The 23131-nt window shown below is 38.1% G+C and overlaps 1 protein-coding gene across 1 annotated transcript in view; it reads left to right on the forward strand.

The window, feature by feature from the left end:
- The window catches only part of DCDC1 (doublecortin domain containing 1), a 337965-nt gene that overhangs the window by 198387 nt on the left and 116447 nt on the right, over nt 1-23131 (forward strand). The window lies entirely within an intron of this gene.

The following is a 23131-nucleotide window of genomic DNA, read 5'->3' on the forward strand; positions in this document are numbered from 1 at the left end:
CTCAGAGGGGATCTTGTATTATGGTATATCTATTTCTTTCCAGCTATCCATCAGGATTTGAATATGATTTGTGGAATGGTGTCCTGAGTACATGCTAGTTTACATTATGGTATTTATGGTAGGATTATTGCAATGTGCTCTACATAGGGCTGCTCTTGAAAACTATCTGGAACTTGCAACTGGTCCAAAATGCAGCAGTGTGTATAGTTCTGGGTGCTCTGCAGTTCGCCCAAGTTACACCACTGTTGTGTGAGCTGCACAGTCTCCCAGATGGTTTCCAGGTGCAATTCAAAGTGCAATTCAAGTCCTACATGGTACAAGTCCTGGTTATTTGTGGCACCGTCTTTCCCTGAGGGTATCTGCACATTCCACTAGGTCAGATAGGGTGGACATACTCCAGGTCCTTTCCCTTAAATACTGTCATCTGATGGGACCTCAGAGAGGCATCTTCTCTGTAGCCCACTGCTCCAAACCCTTTGGAATACCTGAGGCCCCCACCCTTTTAGCCATCTGGAATGGCATGAAGTCCTGGTTCTTCCCCCAAGCATTGGTCTTGGATGAGGTTGAGTCAGGAGGCTAATAGTTTGGTTGCTCTGGTGCCTGGTGGGAAGGGTTGTTTTGCTTTTATTCCTCTTTTTATTGGTTGCTGTGAGCCACTTAGGATCGGTATGTGAGATAGGCAGGCATATAAGTTCTTTAAATAAATAAAAATATATAAATACATTTAGATTTGATAATGCAATTTTTAAAAAAATGGTCCAACTACATGGCAATTTTCATGCCAGTCTTAAAGGCAGATATAGATTGTGCTGTGTTACATATTCTTCAATGGTTCTGGAGTTAGGTAGCCTTCAATTCAAGGGGATATCTTCTTGACAGATAAAGTTTGAAAGCCTTTGATCTACAGAGCTCACCCTTTTCTCCTGGGCAAACTGTACACCTCCTATAATTAGGTACAGAGTTGGAGGGTGGTGAGAGGCAAATGACAGCAACACTTCAAATATTTATTTATTTACCAAATTTCTAGACTGCCCAACTCCAAAGTGATTCTAAGCAATGTTACAGATTAAAAGAAAACAGAAAGAAAGCAACATTATATAAAAAGAGAAACAATTGCCCCAAGGGATCGATCAATCAATCAATCAATCAATCAATCGATATTTTATTACAGTCACAGACCAGAATTACAAATAAAATACAAATTTGTACAAATACAAATAAAAATGCATTAAAATGATAAAACAAAACATAATAATATTAATGGTGGGATCATCAGTGGGAAAAAAGTACTCTTCCTGTATCATCACCAGCCTAAAGGGGCCCTCCAAACATCTTAATTCAAGACTTGGGGAAACAGGCAAGTTTTTAGAACTTGTTTGGATGTGGGTAATTGATCTTGATTGACAGGACTGGAAACAAGTTGATTTTGCCTGATCATACAGGACAGACCCTTTAGAAGACATATGGTCCCTCAGATAGCTAGGTATAGAACCTAGCTATCTATAACTTAACTATCTAGTGCTCTATAACCAGCACCTTTAATTATATCCAGAAGCTTATTAGTAATCTGTGTAGCTCATGAAGCAGAGATGTCACATGGGCGTAGCAAGGTTTGTTCATCACTACTCACACTGCCACATTTTGGACCACCAGTAGTTTTCAAGTGATGTTCAAGAGCAGTCCCATGTAGAGCACATTGCAGCATTCCAACCTGCAAGTGACCATGGCTTGAATAACTCTAGAGAGAGCTTCTCAGCCCAATAACATGCTAATAAATTGGACAGGGTTAGACATTAGGTGCAGTTTTGCCTATTGTGTAACCCAGCTGTTTTATGAACATCACAATCATTGTGGTTTCTAAAACTTTTTATTAGAATGATATGATGTGCAAATCTGAGCAGTAAGTCATATTTAGCGTATTTATTTTGATCAAATTGAATCATGATCTGGTATAATGCATGAAACCAGGACATGTTAAACCAAAATTTTGTGTGCATGAATCCTTTCCTGGCAGCTGTGGGGATCAGATCAAAAGCACTTGCATAACTTTATTTGACCAATTAATTTTATTGACCCTTTAAACATAACAGGCTGATTTTACCATTTGATTACAAATTAGTTGTTAGTACTTAGTCAAAAAGTATCAAGAGCTAAGAGCAGTTTGGACATTTTATTTTTAATTAGCTGAATTTTAGAAAGTTGCCCTCCAAGAAATTGTATATTTTTTAAGTTATTACAAATTAACTTCCCTCTGGATTTGCTTTTTAAGTACTGTGACCTTGATTTATTTTTTCATGTGAAATTATTAGTCTATTCTCAGATAGAATATAGCACCAATAAAAACTTTCTTCTTCATTAAAAAAAAAAGCTTGGGGAAAAGCCTTGTTACTGGAACACAGCAATGACGAAGAAGCTGCATTCTTGTTTCCCGTCCCTGTGGTGCAAATGCATTTAAGCAGCTTTTTAAAACTGATGCCCAATTAACAGAAACCGTGCATGAGTATTCACACAGTCTAATGTGGTTCTCTGTCTCCCTGGACTATTGCTGTCACTGTAATGCTGCATTACGAGCGCTCTCTTCCTAACACTGTACATACAAGTGTGGGATCCTCTTTAACTGAAGTGTTATTGCCCAGTACACTACTCTTAGTGGAAAGTTATTCTTCAAAAAAGGAATACTATTATATTGTGCATTATCTCAGTTTTGCCCATGTTTTTCTATAAATTGTGTCCAAAACAAGGTGCAAAATCACTAAGTATAGACAAATGGTAATTTCCCTTATGCAGTACAGTCAAAATACCAGTTCTTCATTCTCCCACCACAGTTTACATGCATATTAATGGCAGTTAAGCAAAAAGTCTATTGAATTATGAGCATCGGACTCTGTTTCCCAGGTCAATATTTTATGTGATTAAAACAATTCTGGGATGTTCTGGGCCTATATTTAGGATCCTGATTAGAACCAGGTTTTGAGAGTGAGTTTTGGAGCATCGTTAGCTGTAATTCAGGGTTAAAATCCAGGCCAGAGGCAACAGATTAAAAGTTGCAGAAGAAAGTGGTGTGTAACAGGAGAAGGCCACATAATGAGAAGACAGGACACCCTGGAGAAGATGCTGATGCTGGGGAGAGTGGAGGGCAAAAGGAAGAGGGGCCGACCAAGGGCAAGGTGGATGGATGATATTCTAGAGGTGACAGTCTCATTCCTGGGGGAGCTGGGGGTGTTGACGACCGACAGGAAGCTCTGGCGTGGGCTGGTCCATGAAGTCACGAAGAGTCAGAAGTGACTAAACGAATAAACAACAACAACAGGAGAAGGAATTCCGTTATCCCAGGAGGCCACTTCTGATTCATTAGCTCCAAGTAATATTATCCCTGCAACATCTTAAACTATACATTTAAAGAATCACTAGGATTCACTAAGTTTTATAGAAGATGCATTCTGCAGTTATACATTTTTTACAAACTGATAATATGGTTCACTCTAAAATATTTTTGAAATCTTTGAGTAACGTAATTAGTGAAAAATAAGAAACCAGAGTAAATTAGTATGGTAAAGGGAAATGCTTTCCTATCATTGTATCATTTCTTCCATAAAGGCAATGGGTAAAAAGTGAAGATCTGTAATACTAAATTTGAAAATGTTCCATTAGTTTTTGGTTCTAAGGTGATGGGAGGCAATATAAAACTTTTCCTTATTATTCTAATTTGGCACTAGAAAAGATTCTGCCATAAAAAAAGGCTTAAAGGAATGGAACACATTTTCCCATGCCTGTGTCAGCAGTTCGTCTTCAATCAAAATGACCTTATACAGTATGCCGTTGAGTGCAACTGTTCTTGAGCAATGAGCATTTCCTACACCTTTCTATTTCATCCCCTTCTATTCATAAAAGGCACAGTCAAGGAACTCTCTGAAATGGGGGTTCTAATGTGAGAGGAGAATCAGCATAAAATTTTTCAGAAGGCTTTAAACAGCAAAGCTGTTGTATATATTGCTCCTCGTGCCATATCATTCAATAATTCAGAGGCTCCCTTGATCTTCAAGAACAGCTTTTCAGATTGTAAGAACATGCAATGGAAACAACAGTATGTCTGCTGATTTTTACCTATAAAGTATTCATCCAATGTATTTGTTCTACTTGTGGTAATTCTACTTAAAAAGAACACAGGAAATGGCTCCAAATAACTTAAAGCATATTATGAATAAGGCATAAGATCTGTGGGATAACTCTTCTGCCTTTGTTTTTTTTTTAATTCTGTTGTTTCAGATTGGAGATAAACAACATTTCCTAAGAAATTTATTGTTTAAAAATGATCTCTGTTATTCCATTGAGTTGCCCTCAACATTACCTTTTTTTTTTTTTTGTTTCACTGAAATTGGCCACCTATCTATTCCCACTGGATAAACAAATTCTTGTAATTTAAATTTAACTACAAGCAAATGTTTTGCAGCATTGCTTTGCTTCTCAAGCCATAACATATAGGCTTCTGTGTTTTAGTATTTTTTTTCAACATGCCTACTGCCCTTTATTTTACTTTGTGAGGAATTTATGATGGAAAGACTCTTTTGACTGAAGATCCAAGGTTTTCCTCATGATTTATTTGCCATCTAAATGTTCTAAAGGTTAAAGCTTTGAATTGGGGACAAATTAGCTTTCATTACATGCATCTTGACAAAATTATTCAGCTCTCTGTTTGAGCTAGATAATTCAAATCCATTTTTTCTCTTCCTTTCACAGTCCACAGAAAAACTAATTCAAGATGGTACAAAACTGTTTCATTTTTTTCCCTGACAGTGTGAGGATGCAGTTGTTTGCATTATTATATTAAATTGAGCAACTTACCTTTATTTAAATTGAATATATGTTGTTGAGGGAGAACTGTAGCAGCCAACAAAGCATGGTGACCCAGCTTGTCACCCAGTGACCTGTGAGAAGGAAATAATCAACTGTGAGTAGCTGTCATCTTAACTGATTCTGACAGTTTGGCTCTGGGCACATCTGTGCTAGTTGCATGGAAAGGCCTTTGTTGTTTTCCCACTAGTGACTTTGCTGACTGCTGTAGGGGTTGCTTGCTGCCCTACTCCTACTCTTCCCTCCCCTTCAAGAGGGAAAGCAGCTGCCAGTGATGGGATTGACATTTCTTTCAATGATTTACTTAGCATTTATTTAATTATAAAGTACAAGTTCATATTGGATATTAGACCTTTGCAGGGCATTCTAAGTGAAATCAGAATCCTTCTCAGATTGTACTTTTGCAGCCAGTTTATTATTATTATTATTATTATTATTATTATTATTATTATTATTATTTGCAGGGAAAAATAATGATTTTATTTATTTATTTATCTAATTTGTCACTGCTCATCTCCTCCCACCAGAGGGACTCTGGGCGGTTTACAACGAAATGGTCAATAAAACAATAAATATACCATATAATTACAATACATAAAAATACTCTATATAAAGTACAGTTACAAATAACTAATTAATATAGAAAAAAATAAAGTCCAGATGGCTATGATCCAATTCAGTCCTTGCATTGGAGGAGCATTTTAGGGCACTAGCCATCTCCAGGCATGACTCTTCCCCTCTTTGCCCCAAGCCAGGTGGCAGAGCCAGGTCTTCAAATTCCTCCGGAAGGCCAGGAGCAATGGGGCTAACCTCACCTCTGGGGGTAAGATGTTCCAGAGGGTGGGAGCTACTGCCAAGGAGGCCCACCTCCTGGACCCCACCAGACGGAATTCTCTCACTGGCAGGGTCCACAGCATGCCCTCTCTGCATGATTGGGTGGGATGGGTTGATGTCACAGGGAAGAGGCGGTCCCTCAGGTAGCCTGGCCCCATGCCATGTAGGGCTTTAAAGGTGATAACCAACACCTTGAACTGGACCCAGAAGCAAACTGGTACCCAATGTAGCTTGCGCAGCAGAGGTGTTACAGGTGTCTTTCTAGGGGCCCCAAAGATAGCCTGCGCAGCTGCATTCTGGACCAGCTGTAGCTTCCAGATACTCTTCAAGGGTAGCCCTACGTAGAGTGCATTATAATAGTCAATATGGGATATAACGAGGGCATGAGTGACTGTTCAAAGAGCCTCCCGATTCAGGAAAGGGTGTAACTGGTGCACAACATGAAGCTGTGCAAAGGCCCTTCTGGCCACGGCTGCCACCTGCTCCTCGAGCAGGAGTCAGGAGTCCAGGAGGACCCCCAGATTATGCACCGGGTCTGTTTGGGGCAGAGCAACCCCATCCAGAACCAAAGATGGCAATATCTTGGATACAGAAGAGCCATTAACCCACAGCCACTCCATCTTACCAGGTTCCAGCTGAAGCTGTTGTTCCCCACCCAGACCCCTACAGCCCCCAAGCACCAAGAGAGGGCAGTCACAGCATCACTTACCTCACCTGGGATGGAGATGTATAATTGAGTATCATCAGCATACTGATGATACCTTATCCTTTGATGATGGATGATCTCACCCAGAGGTTTCGCTTAGATGTTAAAAAGGAGTGGAGAGAGCACTGAACTCTGCGGCACCCCACAAAGGAGGGGTCAAGGGTTGGATCTCTCTCTCTCTATCACCACCGATTGGGATTGGCCCTGGAGGAAGGAGGTGAACCAGTGCAAAACTACGCCACCCACTCCCAACTCCCTGAGCCGGCCCAAAAGGATACCATGGTTGATGGTATTGAAAGATGCTAAGAGGTGAAGAAGAGCAAGGATGGATGTACTCTCTCCATCCCGTTCCCACCAGAGATCATCCATAAGTGCGACCAATGCCGTTTCCATCCCATATCCAGGCCTGAAACCTGACTGAAAGGGGTCTAGATAATTTGTTTCCTCCAGGACCCTCTGGAGCTGCAAAGCCACCACTTTCTCAACCACCTTCCCCAAAAAGGGGAGGTGGGAGACTGGACTAAAGTTGTCCAGTACAGTAGGGTCCAGCAATGGTTTCTTGAGGAGGGGGTGCACTAGTGCCTCCTTAAAGGCAGTTTGAAACACTCCCTCCCCCAAGGATGTATTAACCATTGCCTGGATCCAACCACATGTCACCTCCTGGGCTGCTTTCACCAGCCAGGAGGGACATGGGTCTAGATGTCAAGTGGTGGCATTTACTGTCTGGAGGATCCTGTCTACTTCCTTGGGTCCAACAGGATCAAACTTTTCCCAGATAACTGGGTAAGTACGCTCCCTTGGTATCTCCATGGACCATGGCTCATGCCTGAAGTCTAACTTGGAATGGATCTGAGCAATTTTATCCTGCAGATGCTCAGAAAACTCCTCTGAACTTGTCCTAACATTGATGTTCTTTCTATTTTGTACAATACGTATCAAATGTTTATCTCAATAATATTTTAAACCATTTACAGTGCTTAGTATTCCTAAGTTCCTTTTAGTCAGATAACGTTACCATTTTATGTGATTGTTTTGAATATAGTTTGGCTTTTCTTATTTCAGTGTTGTAGTTTCAAAAATGGAGAGTAAATTAATTATAAATATGTTTTTGTTTGTTTTCTTTTTCCTTTAGCACTCTTACATATTAAGACCTTTTAGCTAAATGTATACAAAGTGCTTTTAACCTCTTTTGGTTTTAAAAAGTACATTCTACCACATGTAAAGAAGTAGAAGAGCAAAAGAAAATAAATGCATCATTTTGCATGAAAACCTTTTATGTGCACTTTTTTTTTTAAATAGGAGCACAAACTGATTTTTACATTGGCTAAAACTGGATTACATTCATTAGTTAAGGAGATTTGCACTCATGCGATCTCTTCTACTTATAATCACTCATGCCCCCTAGTCCTGCTCTAGAGATCCCCCAAGCTTTCAGAACAGATGGGGGTGGGAGGGAGGACTGAAGGGGAAGGGAAATCTGTTCCACCAGCATTTTATTTTTTATTGGCAGATAGCCAGTATTGGATACAACCCAGTGTTAATTGCTCTTCCTTGGTGATAATTTGTTCCGGAATAAAGCAGATGTTTTTCTTTCTGCCTGGAATAAAATAAATCTGGAGCTTTAATGGGAGAAAGAGTACAGTCATGATTCTTGGTTTGCAGACATAGTCTTTGATGCCAATTTGAGAAAGAAATATGGATAATTTGACCATAAGTACTGTTTATAATATAAATGATGGAACAGAGCAATCCATTTATCAGTAATGTATGTATTATCCATTTATGAAAATGGCAATTTTATGAAAGCGAACATTCCTCTTACAGAAATGACTAAGGAATAGAGTAGATAAGATATTATATTGCTTTAAAAAAAATAGGTTTTTCTTAACTGGAAGCAGTATACAAATGTTTTACATAAATAAATACATGCACATCTAATATCATTACTGAAAGTTCTTTTTTTTTCAGTTTGTCAATGGTCCTACTCCAGTTCACACCTCCAGTTCATACCTGTTGGTTTTGGGAATCTCTCAGCTGTTTCAGTTTCATCAGCCCATAGTGTCCTTCTGAATAGATGTCTAGTCCAGGGACTGGAAGTGCTGTGCTGTGCTGTGCTGTGCTAGCCTAGCCTAGCCTAGCCTAGTTGCATTTCTTAGGTACATGGCCTATTCTAGAAGATAATGCTATGGGATTATCATTCTGCTCTGACAGCAGGTTCTATAAGTATCTGCATTATCTCCTATGCTTTTAATATTTATATCAAACTTATGAGAAGGGTTATCTTGTGATTGGGACTGAGATAGCAATATGTGGATGACATTCAGTTCTATTTCTCTTTTACATTAAATCATGCTCAGTCCCAGGATGTTTTGAACCAATGGTAATAGATGAATGATGACTCAGGATCCAGACATGAGAGATAGTGGGAGGATCATCTGTCTGTATGAATTATATTCAACTTGTTTTGAACAATGCTGCCCTCCTTTTAAAGGATCAGAATCATAGTGGTTCTCTTGGTATATCGGCTGATATACAGTTATTCATGCTTTCGTAACTTCCTGTTTTGGTTATTGCAGTCATTATAAGTGGAGATGGTTTGGAAAGTTTAGATAATCCAGAACAGGCAGCCAGACTGTTCAGAACTTTAGTCTCACCATAGTATTACATGGGTATTTTACTACCTGGAATTATTTCCAGTTAATTTCTCCATTGTAATGGTATGGGGAAATGACCTTGGGAAACAGGAGGGAGAGCCGCAGACGGGACAACCAGCATGTAAAGGATGTCTCAGCCCACAGAAAGAGGGAGGGTGAGGGAAACCTTTCAGAAGGGACCCTCCCTAGTTTCCCAGCAAGTAAAAGGAAAGGAGGGGAGAAATACTTTTAGTCTTGCAAGATTGATGTTAGCCCTGCAAGGTAGTCCAGACAAGAAGCACAATCAGGAGTAGTAGCTCTATCTTTATTGTAAGGTTACATTAATAGAATCTTGCAAGACTGTAGTATAGTTTAAATGTTTTTCTAGACTCTACTGAAAGGACTTTGATAAGTGGGTGGTATAAAATGCCGTAAAATACATGCAGTATATATCAAGCTGGGTGGGATTGCATGATACAAACAGCCATTATAATTTTGTGTTCTGTTTTCACAGAGCTCTGTCATGAATCTGTATATCTCATTTTTTCACAGCTTTGTAGCTGATAATATTAATACCATTCTGTACACTCCTTATGTGAAGAGGCTACTGTATATTGTAAAGTGGATGCACTCAATTGCCCTTTAAATTTCTCCATTATCCTTCTTCATTATTTTCTCTCTTTCTACATAGATCCATGTATGTGCACATTTTTACACACATATATATATTTTCAATCTGCTGATTTCTGCAGATTAAACCCCAATAGGTTTGCATTTGGGAGTGTGGCTTTCATCTCTATAGCAGAATTAATTCAGAGATGCAAAGTCTTATTGCACCACCAATACTCACTGTAGTATGGAAAGGGTGGGTGAAGAAGAGGGGAATTGAAGAGGCACAGCCATCTGGATTGACTACCGCTTATATGGTTACAGCTTTACAAGACACTTGGCAGCATAGAATACAGATCTGTTTTATAACCTCAATCTCTCTCCACTTCCTGTGCACAGGATAGTTGCTTCAGAATCACTCTTATGCTACATGAATGGACTCTTCATGTTGTGGCAACATAAAGAGACCCTGGTAAATCAGCAATTCGGAATTTCTGTCTTCAATGAGCAAAAACCAAAAAGAAATTAATGATTCAAAAGTTGTATGGAGCTAAGGTAGCTAAAGTTCTTTATTTGTGTGTCCAATAATTCCTATAAATGAGGTGTCTATATGTGCACATGTGCATTTATTTCTTGAAACCAAAGGAAGACATTAGATGTGTAGGGATGTATTAGTAGTACTTTGGGTGACTTGCAATTGATCGCTTATTTAAATACAGAAATTAAAACTCCAAATCATTGATTTAACTTTCTTCTTTATTGTTTCTCATCTTATAACTATTACTATTAATTATTTGCTTTAAGGCTGTACAGACATTTCACTCTGAAATGTTTAAAGTACAAAACTTCACATGTTCTGCTCTGAATGTGAAACAGCCTGTTTTAGGCATTCTGAATTCTTTGCAGCCTCAGAAGCAGCATTTAAAACCGCAGGCCTTGCCACAGAGACCCAAGGAAACCTAAGGCAGACAATCATACCACGGACCAGAAGAACACAGAAGCAGAACCAGCTCAGAGCAGAGGACAGAGCAGCCCTCAAAAACCTAAAGAAGGATCAACCATCACCATCCTCCCAGCAGACAAAGGCTGAACCACAGTTATCATGGACAGATCACAATATATGCAAAAAGCCAAAGAACTATTGGAGGACATAGAAGCCTATATCACAGTAAACACCAACCCAATACAGAAACTGGACCACCTGATCAAGAGAACCCTCAACGACCTAACCAAGAAAGGTCAAATCACAAAAGAAGAACAGTGGTGGATGCAAAGCAGTGGACCCATTCTGCCATGCTTCTCTTTACATCCATAGATCCAAAACTAGTGAAAGAATCCATGGCAGCAGTACTACACAATACACCACACCCAACCTAGCCAACTACATTAAGATCAAAATACCCAGAATCATGGACCTCATCAACCTCTGCCTCACTACCTACTTTCAGTTTGATGGACAAACATACCAACAAATCAGAGGAACACCCATGGGATCACCACTCTCAGGACTCAGAAGAGACTGTAATGCAGCATCTAGAAACTATAGCATGCCCACACATACAACCAAAAGTATGGATCCAGTATGTAGATGACACCTTTGTCATAATAAAAAAGGAACAACTAGAGAAGACACATGAAACTATCAACAACATCTTCAAATTTACAAGGGGAAAAGAAAAAAAACAGTACCCTAGCTGGATATCCTGATCAGCAGAAGAAACAACAACAAATTAGAAATACAAATCTATTGAAAAACAGCCCACACTAACCAAGTGTTCCATTACCAAGGGAAAAACCCAACCTCCCACAAGAGGAGTTGTGTAAGAACATTATTCAGATGAGCACAAATGCACTGCAGCAACCCAGAACATCAGAAAAAGGAAACAGGTCATCTATACAGCATCTTCCAGCAAAATGGATACCTTTTTAATCAAAAAGTGCCTGACCACTCACCCCACTATAACACAACCAGCACAAGCTATGAAAAGGATAACTCTGCCATAAATCAAAAACATCTCAGAAACCACCAACAGACTGTTACAAGCACATGGCATCACCATAGCACACAAATCAAAAGCCCTCCAAAACATCTTAGGTAATCCAAAAGACCCAGTAGCCCAAGAAGAAAAAAACAGGAGTTATCTACAACATACAGTATAAGGACTGGAACAGCCACTATGTAGGACAGACAAGCAAAAGACTAGCAGAGTGCATCTATGGACATCAACTGGCAGTCAGGGGACATGATGAAAACTCCTTATTCTCACAACACATGGACAGACTCAACCATAGTTTCAACTGGGAAACTGTGAACATCCCAGACCAAGCTAAATCCAATATTGACCCACTGTCCTCCAAACTGCAGGAAACTGGCTTTACATCATTCCTGGGGCTCTTCATGGCCACTCAAAGACCAAATCTATGGAGGCTGTTCCAGGAAGAGTGGGAAATTAAATGGGTCCTTGGTGTGCTGAATACCACCACAACACAGAAGGACAGCAGAGGGATTCCATTGCAATGAGTGCTGGTGGAAAAGTTCTTGCAAGATACCAGTAGTCAGTACAACATCATGTGTAATGGACATTACACTTCATCTGGAGTGTTGGATAGCAGATAACTTAATGAAGTGGAAAGAATGCATGAAACACTAAAGTTGGGAGTATAACTTTATAAGAAAGTTTTCTTGGGTGAAGTTAAATTCCAACATGGAAAGACTCAAGTTCAAGTCTACCTCAGCCATGAAATTCACTCAGTGACTTTGAGCCGCTCAGTCTCTCTCAGCCCTGGCCATTTCCCAGACTTCTTTTTGCAGGAGCAAAATTGAAGGAGGAAAGGACTATCTGTAGAGATGTCTGCAGGATTGGAGGCTTTTATATCAAACCAAATAAAGCATCATGCCATTGTGACATAAGCTCTCCCCTTCTGTAAATGTGTGTGACATCACAACACAGATACAAAACAGGCAGAGCTTGCTTCATGGTGGTGCAACACTACTCTCGTAACCTGCCCTCTCTTAACCCCCCCCCCGCCTCATCAGAAGCCTTATATTTCATTGAACTCCTGGAGGAAAATAGGATATAAATATAATTAATAAAAATGGTCTCTCTTTAATAATTCTAATGGTAGCAGAAATATGTAAATGTTATGCAAAGTTGTATCTTATTGGCCTGTGTCCCAGATTTGTAAGTACTTGTTAACTTAAGCTGAACTTTATTGCTGCGTGCCAGCTTGCAATCAGCATGTGAATGCTTTTGCACAGACATGTGCACAGATGGATGTGTGCATGCTCAGCAAATGTACCTCCAACTCTGATAGCTCACAGTGGAAAGGTTCTACCCTGCAGTGAAGCTATTTGGAGAGAACAAAATACATTCACATGCAAGCAGACTTGAACAAGTTCAATCTAAATTTAACTATCTTCTTTCTTTTGCTAATATAGAGTCCTTATTTTGTTTCATTCTGATTTGCAGGAATGATAATAATACTGTAAACAATATATATATATATATATATATATATATATATATATATATATATATATATATTATACATGCATACATACACAAACGCACACATACGCACACACACACATACGCACACGCACACACACACAATTGGTTCTTTATGTGGCAGGTACCTTTTCACTATTACCAAGAATCAGCATTTCTTTTTCTTGCTTTTACTCTGGTGTCCAAACAGTTTGATAGGTTGGGAAAATGACTGATTATATAGCTCTAGTTTTACAACTAGGAATAGGAACAACAGTTTCTTGCTGTGCATGTAGCATGTAAACCTGGTGCTATGATCTTACGCTTGTGAAAAAGCTAACAACATTTCTTTTTCCCCCTTTTTCCCTGCATTTCTGACCTTTATTATGCAAACTGATATGGATAAGGAACTTGATTGCTGAGTCAGTGGCTTATAATGAAACACTCTTAGATCATCAGAAGAGAAATGGTCCCAGAGGCTAGTTATGTTAAATTACCTTGGTTATTATTCCATCTACCACTTCCTCACCAATTGTTTTCTGTGCTTAATTTTGCATTTATTCTCATATATAGGGATACAATTTTGTAGGAATAAAGATATAACAAATGAATTGAAGAAGGAAAAAAGGAGCTGATCATAGCTTTAAATAAACAAACAAACAAACAAATAAATGTGTTTGAAACTGAGTATTAATAAATGATTTTGTTCTTTAAACATTTATTAAAATAGTAACATCACCCAGCCCAACATATTTTGGAATATAACTAAGCACGAAGTCTTTTTTTTCTTGGCCACCATAAATGTACATGATGTTGACTTAATATTATTAAATTTAAAATTACTCTATTTAACACTATTTCCATGCTATCCTAATTATAAGGCTCTGCAAAGATTATTGAACAAATGAAAAGCAACTATAAACTCATAAAACCATTAAAAGGGAGTGGTTCTATCAACCCTGAAGGAGACAATGGTCCAGCACCTTTTAAAAAAACCATAGTTAGATCCAGTGGAGCTGGACAATTTTCACCCAGTCTCTAACCTTCCTTTTTTTATGGAAGGTTGTAGAGAAGGTGGTTTGGTTACAGCTTAAGGACCCTGGATTATTCTGGACTCCTGTCAGTCTAATTTTTGACCAGGATATAGCACTGAGATGGCATCGCTCACATTTTTGTATATTCAGGATGGAGGGAGTGTGTCCCTCCTGGTCCTTTGTGATCTATTAGTAGCCATCAGTACTGTTACCCATTGTATTCTTCTGCACTGGCTCAAGGGATTGGGAATGGGAGGCCCAATATTACAGTGCTTCTCCTTTCTCCAGAGCCATTCCAGTTGGTGTTAGAGGATGAGGAGAGAGCTCCAAACTAGGCTCCTGATTGATGGAGTGCCTCAGGGCTCCACTCTTTCACAACTTTTGTTTAACATCTACTTGAAGCTGCTGTGTGAGGTGATCCATCAGCACAGGGTTAAGTACCATTAGTAGGCTGATAAGTCAGCTGTAGAACTCTGCCCCTGGCCAACCCAGTGATGCTGTCTCAGTCTTTTCTCTGTGTCTGGAGGGTATAAGGGTTTGGATGGGGAAGAACAGGCTTTGACTTAAAATAACTCTGGCAGGACTGGGTGGCTGTGGGATTTGTACCCTTGGATCCAGATCTGGAGAATTTCCCTCTTTGGCTCTCAGTGGGTTGCACTCCCCCATTCAGAGTCTTTATGCAATTTGGTGGTCCTCCTGGACCCACAAGTCCTGCTTGAGAAATTGAGAAGCAACCAGAACCAGGAAGGCCTTTGCACAACTCCATCTTCTGTGCCAGTTATACCCTTTTCTGTATTGGTAGGTATACCAGACCAGGAAATCAACTCCACAGGAAGGCTAAAACTACTTTAATTGAGATTGGCTATAGTAACAGAATATTGCAAGTCTGATTGTGCTGTACCTCTTCCTCCTTTTCATACTTCAGTGAATTAGGGAAGTGTTTGAGCTGCTTCCAAATGTTATCTTGTTGTCCCGGACTTAAAAAAATTTTTTGAGTCCTTTTTATCTAGGTAATGGTTCCTGCATATTTCCATCAAGGCCATCTTCCTTACTCTCAACAGGAGGCTCTGCTCACAGTCATTCACACCTTTGTTACCTCCTAACTGGATTTCTGCAATGCTTGCTACATGTGGCTGCCCCTGAAGACATCTGGAAGTTGCAACTCTTGTTCAGAATGCAGAAGTACAGTTAGTAATGGGTGCATTTTGTGGTATACCCATGTAACACGACTACTCCCCAAGTTGTAGATGCTCCCAATAGGCTTCTGGCTGCAATTCAGGGTGCTGATTATCACTCATAAAGCCCTACATGGCACAGGGCTGGATTATTTGTGGGATGACCTATCCCTGATTATTTCTGCCCTTAAGGTGGGCATGCTCAGATCCCCCCTCTGAGGCAGTCTCATCTAATGGGACCTAAGAGATGCACTTTCTGTGTTGTTGTGCCTGCCCTTTTGAATGAGCTTCCCCCAAGGTTTGGATAGTGCTGACCTGTTAGCATTTCATAGAGCCATGAAGACCTGCATTTCTCCCATGAATTGGGCCAGGATGGTAAATGTGCCCATTCTGCTGAGTGAGTACTTGTTATGTCCACCTTGATGATGCATAAGTGTATGACTGTGGTTTGTTATATTGGTTTTATATTCTTTTTTATTCATGGTTAACTGTTCTTGATTTGTATTGATACATGTTGCCCAGAATAATAAATTATGAATTAGGAAGTCTTACAAATTTCTTAAATATTGTAAAAAAAGACTAAATAAACCTGTAACACATGGTAACAGCATCCCTCTAAAAAACTGAGACCTAAAAGCCAGATAAAAGATTATTTTCACTTCCCTCCTAAATGTTAATAGTGAGAGAACTATCTTTCTATCAAAAGGCAAAGTATTCCATAAGAGTGAGGCAGCCAAAGAGAAAGCAAGATTTCCTGTTCCTCAGTCCCTTAGCTTCATGGGAGATGGGGATATTCAATATGCCATTGTGACTCTGACATGTAGGATGAGTACAGTCTACTGGGAGCAGATGGCCCCAAAGGAAACCAGATCCCAAGCCACGAAGGGCTTGCTAGCACTTTGAGTTTTTTTTAATGGATTTTATGTTTTTGATTCCAATTACATATTGGGGAGATGCATACCAGTCAAAGTTGGCAGATTAGAGCAGCCTGTAAGCCTGCAAATAATAATAATAAAAACTAAAACTAAAACTAAAACTAAAACTAAAACTAAAGCTAAAGCTAAAGCTAAAGCTAAAGCTAAAGCTAAAGCTAAATCAAAATAGCACTTGGAAATCTATAGGTAAATTGTGCAATGATCAAAGAAGAGGAGCAATTCTGCTTAATCAGCTTTTGCCTGTCAGCACATGGGCTAGTATATTCTGTACCAGCTGAAGGTTTTGAATAATCTTCAAAGGCAGCCCCAGGTACAGTGTATTGTAATAGTCAAATTGTGAAGTGATGAGAGCCTAAATGACTGTAGCCAGAATGTCTGGCGCCAAGAACAACTGCATCTAGTGCACCATCTGAACCTGGGCAAAGGTTTTCCTAGCCACCACCCCTACCTGCTGGTCCATATAATTACCCCTTCAAGTTTGAGATCATATGCTGTGCTAAGATGCCACCTCTAACATGAAATAAAAAATTAATTACTCAAGTATACCCTAATTAAGAATTTCATTAAATATTATTTCTCTATTAAATCTTACATTGAATTAAAAGTCAATGTAAGAATCCTAATACTTTAAAAAAATTATATGGGGTTTGCTATGATACCAAATAGATTTGATGATGGGAGGGAAACAGCGTCATACTTTACACCTTTTATACATAAAGTTTTTAAGCAGAACCTGCTTCTTTGTACTAAGCTATAATTTTGTTTTCTTAAGCTTATAAGAGCCCTGGTAAAAATAACTACATTTAGCACAGTTTCCTGTCTCAGAGGGGGGAATTTCTAGATTAGTATTTTGTTTCCCCTCCTTGTAAATATCCAGTAAGTTGGTTTTCAAGTAATATCAATAAGACAATGAGGGCTTGATGGGAGTTAAACATCTCAAAACCCTACGAATTGATCCGTAGGAGCCGTTTTCCACATGAGTGGTAGCGTCACCGAGGCATACATCCGCAAAGAGAGGAGGTCAGGGAGTGAAGGAGGAGCAGGCTTGGCACTGTCTTCCTGCACTTCTCTTCCTGACAGTGTCTTGCTTTGGCAAAGGAAGTGAAGCGCATAGACCATGCTCAGTGGTATTTCCAAATGCATCTCAGCTGGGGACTTGTGCTTTATTGCATCAGCAGCACATACTGAGGGTGTGAGGGTGGGGAGGAAAGACATAATTTTGTCAAAGTAGTAGATCACAATCTCCCCTCCTCCTTCAAAATCACCAGCACCACACACTAATAGCTCTAATAGATTCAGATTTTTATGCATATTTCAGTCACAGCAGTATTTCTAATGCATATGTGAAAGGGTTCTAATTTATGTCCACCAACTGTGTAGTGCCCTTCTTTTGGGTAATGTCATCATCCTAATGGTGTTTCTATTATACTCAAAGGTAGTAAATGAGGCTTATTGCAGGAAGGTAATTGATTTTCACTGAATGAAAATGTAAATAGCCATAAGAAATCCTGTGAAAGACAAGCAGTTTGAAATTGTCAAAGAAATGAGCCACATACATAACTTATTGGTCCTTATATTTGTAAAAATGCCTTCTCTTCCTTCCCCCTTCAGCAAAAAGCTAATAATAATGTATTTCATATCATTTTCTTTCAAAAACCAATATAATGGGAGGATATAGATGATTTTGTGTTTGCCGTGTTCACAGTATGCTTTATAAAAAATGTATTAATTGAGTTCAAAAGGAGTAGTTCATTTTGTCAGGTTCCTTTCAAGTGGGAAAGTCTGTGAATAATATTTTTGGAGGAAAGCTATAAAAATTATTCTCTGACATTTCTGTACTTTAATATAATAATTTAATGAATCTGTCTCCTGATTTGGGAAGCTGAGTCTTTCTTGCTTTAGAATGATCACTGGGCATGAGAAGATTTGTTCAAACATCAGAACTGATGTGGAATGGATGAGTTAACGGAACACATGCATTTCTCATGCTAAACTGCAGGAGTCATCCATCCATTTGTGGAACTGTTTTAGATCAGGAACTAGAAACACCTGTGATTCAGAACTCTACCCTTACAAGTTTTAGTATTTTGTTTAAATGACTAGCATTTATATTATTCTTATATTTTTTCTCAATATGATCATGTTTTTATGGATATGTTTTGGGTAGTAATACCCAGAAGTTCTGAAAGTTGCTTTTGCTTCATATTGGAATGAGAATTATGTATCCACAAATTTACATGGAAATTCAAATACAATCTCTAAATAATCTGCACTTCAGTCATGCAGAATTAACCAATAAGGACAGCCTTGAGCCCATATTTAGAACATTGAGAGCTGAAATGAGCTCTTAGTTGTGTTGGTAGAACCAACAAAAAAGTGTAACATTCTTTTACCACGAGAGAGAGCAAAGTTGAGAGCTGATAAAGTATATGAGCACCAAATATTGTCATACTCAAAGAATTCTGATAAATACAAAGTTTAGTCATAGATTGGGTTGGAAGGCACCTTGGACATCATCTAGTCCAGGGCTTCTCAACAAGGGTTCTGTGGAATCCTAGGGTTCCATGAGAGGTCACTAGGAGTTCCCTGGGAGATCACGATTTATTTAAAAAATTATTTCAAATTCGGGCAACTATCATTCTTTATTTTTAGTTTAAGAACACCGTTAGTGCATATATACAGGCCTACACATAACAATAATTTCTTAACTTCTGGCCTGAATGTACAGGGGTTCCCCAAGACCTAAAAAATACTTCAAGGATTTCTCCAGGGTCAAAAGGTTGAGAAAGGCTGATCTAGTCCTACCCCTTGTTCAGTGCAGGAATATACTACTACAGTATCTCTTACAGGTGGCCATCCAGCCTTTGTTTAAACATTTCCAATGTCCAAGGAGAGTCCATTTCCACCTGTGGCAGTCTGTTCCATTGATGAACAGCTCTTACTATTAATATTTTTTTATGTCCAACTAAAATCTACTTCCTTGTTATATAAACCATTTTTTCTTGTCCTGGAACACCTCTGAACAAATCTGCCATCTATGAAAACAGCTATCATATCTTCCTGCAGTCTTCTCTTTTGCAGACTAAACATCCTTAGTTCCTCCAACTACTTTTTGCATATGTTTCATTCCAAGCTCTTTCTCATTTTGGTTGCTCTCCTCTGGACAAACTCCAGTTTGTTAAAGTTCATCCTAAAATGAGGTGCCCAGAATCAGATGCAGTATTCTAAGAGCTGTTCTCTTAAATGTTTTGGTTAGGATAAAGGTAGATTGGAGAATTGGAATTCAACCTGTTTGGGAAAGAATTGTACCCCTCCCCCTTTGAAAATCAGACTATAGTTTATTTGTTTATTTATACAATTTATTACTATGTCAGTAAAAAAATAATAAAATTGCTGTGTTTGAAAATGAGTGTTTTAAAATTTTAACACATAGGAAGTTGCAGTTAACGACAAAATAAAAGAAAGTGCATCATAACATTATGACACATTTTGTCGCTAGCCCCCTGTCCCCCTCTTATGAACATCCATATTTGTACAATAAACCTGCCAGAAAATATTCACAGCTAATGAGATTTCAGTGCTGATATACTGTTACCTGTGCAAAGTATACCAAATCTAGGCCAATTTTCAAAATATTTTCTGTGAATATTTTCAGGTATAGGCTGGGAATATTTTTATTTAAATGAGTAGCAGTATATTAGAATTAAGTGATCAGTTATGCAATATTTTTTCTTAAAGTATACTAGTTTTAAAGTCTACAAAATTAGCTAATATTAATTTACTTTTCATTTTGTTTCTAGTGTTTTATTATTAAGACTTTCTGTGGGTTAATATTTTTATCTGGAAAGAATTTGCACAGAAGTATCTCAATGCTAATATTGCTCCTTACTTTGAATTCGAACATTAAAGCATTACAGTGTTGGTATAATGATACTGAGCAGCTTTCGAGAACAAAGTTTTTCACATCTGCACCTTTATTAGGGAAAGGAATTATCAGGAGGAGGATAAAGCCTGTGTTTGACCTTTTCCTCCATTCTCCGCCCCTTATATAGAAGACCCATAATATTGACTCATTAGTATTCATAAGAAGTCATCAAAGTGAGATGATTTGCCTTAGAATAAATATGAATTAGAAATGCACAGTACTGATACCATGACCCCAAGTAAATGAGTTTCTTTTTTTAAAAAAAAATATGTATGTTGCTATGTTTTAAGTTCTTCATTAGTATAGAATTATGACTATATTTTTCAGGCAAATGTCTGTTTCAGTTTCCACATATAATTAAAAGAAGGAAATAAAGGTTACATTTAGGATGTTCAAAGGGAGTTAGAGGACCTGCACATATTATAAAAGATAAAGTAGAAAGTAGAGGAAATTGTTATATACTTTAACATATAAATAAGGAATTTGCAAATATTTCTGTATTTTTTAAATACAGTGATTATAACTTGTTCTGTTTTAAAAAAATAAACACAAAATATGAGAAGATCTTTATGCTGATATTGTAGTCTTCTGTTGTGAACATATATAGACTTTGTAACAACCATGAAAGTAGTTGAAGTGAGTAAATAAGTAATAAAAAGAACATCAATGTAGTTAAAATGAGACAGCCAGATGGCAGAGAATTGCAGTTCTTGCTGTAATTTTATCAAAATTACTATTGTCATGGCATGTTAGTTTTCATAAGAATTTGTACAGTCACTGATCTTATACAGACAAATTAATTTCAGGTTCTCTCATGTGTAGTCACATAACAGCTATACTTGAGCACACACAAAAGAAAATTAAATAATCATAGTCACATAAACTTGAAATGCAGCACAATTTTTAAGTTTATTATTCCATAACATCTTGGTATAAGTGTTCACTTCTCTTGTACAAAACTCAGTTGGAGCTATAAAGGTATTCCCATTATATGGGTTCTTCTCCATTTGATCTTCATTATGAAACTATAGAGCATTGGTTAATATAGTAGAATTTTTGGAAAGTATATGGTTTTAAAAGCTACTTAAAAGTTTTACCCTTCATAAAATTTAATACTTATCTTCTCTCAAGCAACTGCAATGAATAATTTGAATCTAAGCCAACTGGACCATTTAAATTTCTGACATATATTATCATTACATGTCTTTTGATGTAATGGCAGTGTCATTTGACAGTGTCAGAAAAAAAAAATCTTACAGGAAATGTACATTTCCTCCTCCACCATTACTACTACTAGTTCTCCTTTTCCTTCTTCTCCTTCTCCTTCTTCTCCGACACTTATATTGGAACGCTTCACATCTTATTTCAAGTTTGGAATGAGACAACCTTGATCACTATGATGGATAACCTAAAATAGGAAGTAGATGATATTGCATATCTATCGTTCTGCTGAACTTTTATGTGGCATTCAGTTCTACCCATGTATACATCCTTTTGATGCTTTTCATGTATAGGATTTAGGAACGTTCTTTTATTTGGTACCAGTCCTATTTGAACTGATGGTCACAGATAATGGTTATTGCTCAGCATCTTGGCACTGACATTTATAGTTCCTCAGCATTCTATTTTATGTGCATGCTTCTTAATTTCTACATGAATCTGTTGATAGATGCCACAAGGATTTGGGGCTTGGTCATGTTTCAGTAATATTCTAATTTCCTAGCTATATGTATCTCTTTTTCAAGAAGTAGCTGTCATTATTATAAAACTTTAGCTCAGGTGTAATAATGCATTAGGTATAAACTAAAATTGTAAAAATATAGAACTAAAAGGGACCATTTGAGACATCAAGTTAAACACCAATCAGTACAGGAATCAAAGTCAAAACACTCTAGAAAGTTGGCTGCCTATCTTCTGCCTATAAGCTGATTTATTTATTTATATACCACCTATTATTTTTTTAAATAGCTCAAGGCGGCTAACATACCTAATACTCCTTCCTCCTCCTGTTTTCCCTACAACAGCAACCTCCATCCATCCTCCATCCCATCCAGTGATGGGAAACACACTTCTAATTTCTAAGTACTTAATTAAAGTTAGCAATGCTGTACAGAGACTATCCAGCTGGCTTCACAGGCTGGATCCAGTGTTTTGGAAATAAACTGTCCCATATCATATCAAGTAGGTATATTCTATTCTGAGTTTTTCCTGGTTCTAGGAAAAATAGACCTTTGTTTTTATTGGGAGGATTCCTCCTGTACCAACATTGCCCTCAGGATTGTGTTCCATGCATTTTCTATTATTTAACTGAGAAAGTAGCCAGGGTTTAACATTTCCCTTTCAGGCAGTTAACTATCCAAAAATTTTCAAGAGGAATTCTGTACAAGGAGGTTCAACAAGCTCTCTCCACAATATAAAGGGGTGGGGGAGACTGTGTAGAACTTCTTCATTCATTCAGTCACATCATGACTGGCTCATTTCACAAGATTGTCTGTCAATAACTGCTGCTTTGAGTCTTGTAAACTCATGCTTAGGTAATCAATTATTATCCAGCCATTTTGTCTTCTGTCAGCCTCTTTTCTGGTTGTTTTCAATTTTACCAACCTTCAGGATCTTCTCTAATGATATTTGCCTTCAAATTATATGCCTAAAATATTGAAGCCATTGCTTCATTATTAGTTCTTCCAGTGATCTGTCTGGGTTTCTTTTTTTTTTTAGCATTGAATGATTTGTTCTTCTTGTAAAATTGTGTCCTCAACAATTTTCTCCAGCACCCCAGTTCAAAGGCATCAAGTTTTCTTCATTTGGACTCTTTGATAGTCCAGTTTTTACAGACATGTGGGACAACCGTGACCTTGAAATACATATCATTGTAGTCAGTATGATGTCTCCAGACTTCAATTTTGTCTCAGTTTGTCATAGTCTTTCTCCCTAGTACCAG

This window comes from Candoia aspera, chromosome 1 (assembly GCF_035149785.1).
Source record: "Candoia aspera isolate rCanAsp1 chromosome 1, rCanAsp1.hap2, whole genome shotgun sequence".
Classification (NCBI taxonomy): Eukaryota; Metazoa; Chordata; class Lepidosauria; order Squamata; family Boidae; genus Candoia; species Candoia aspera.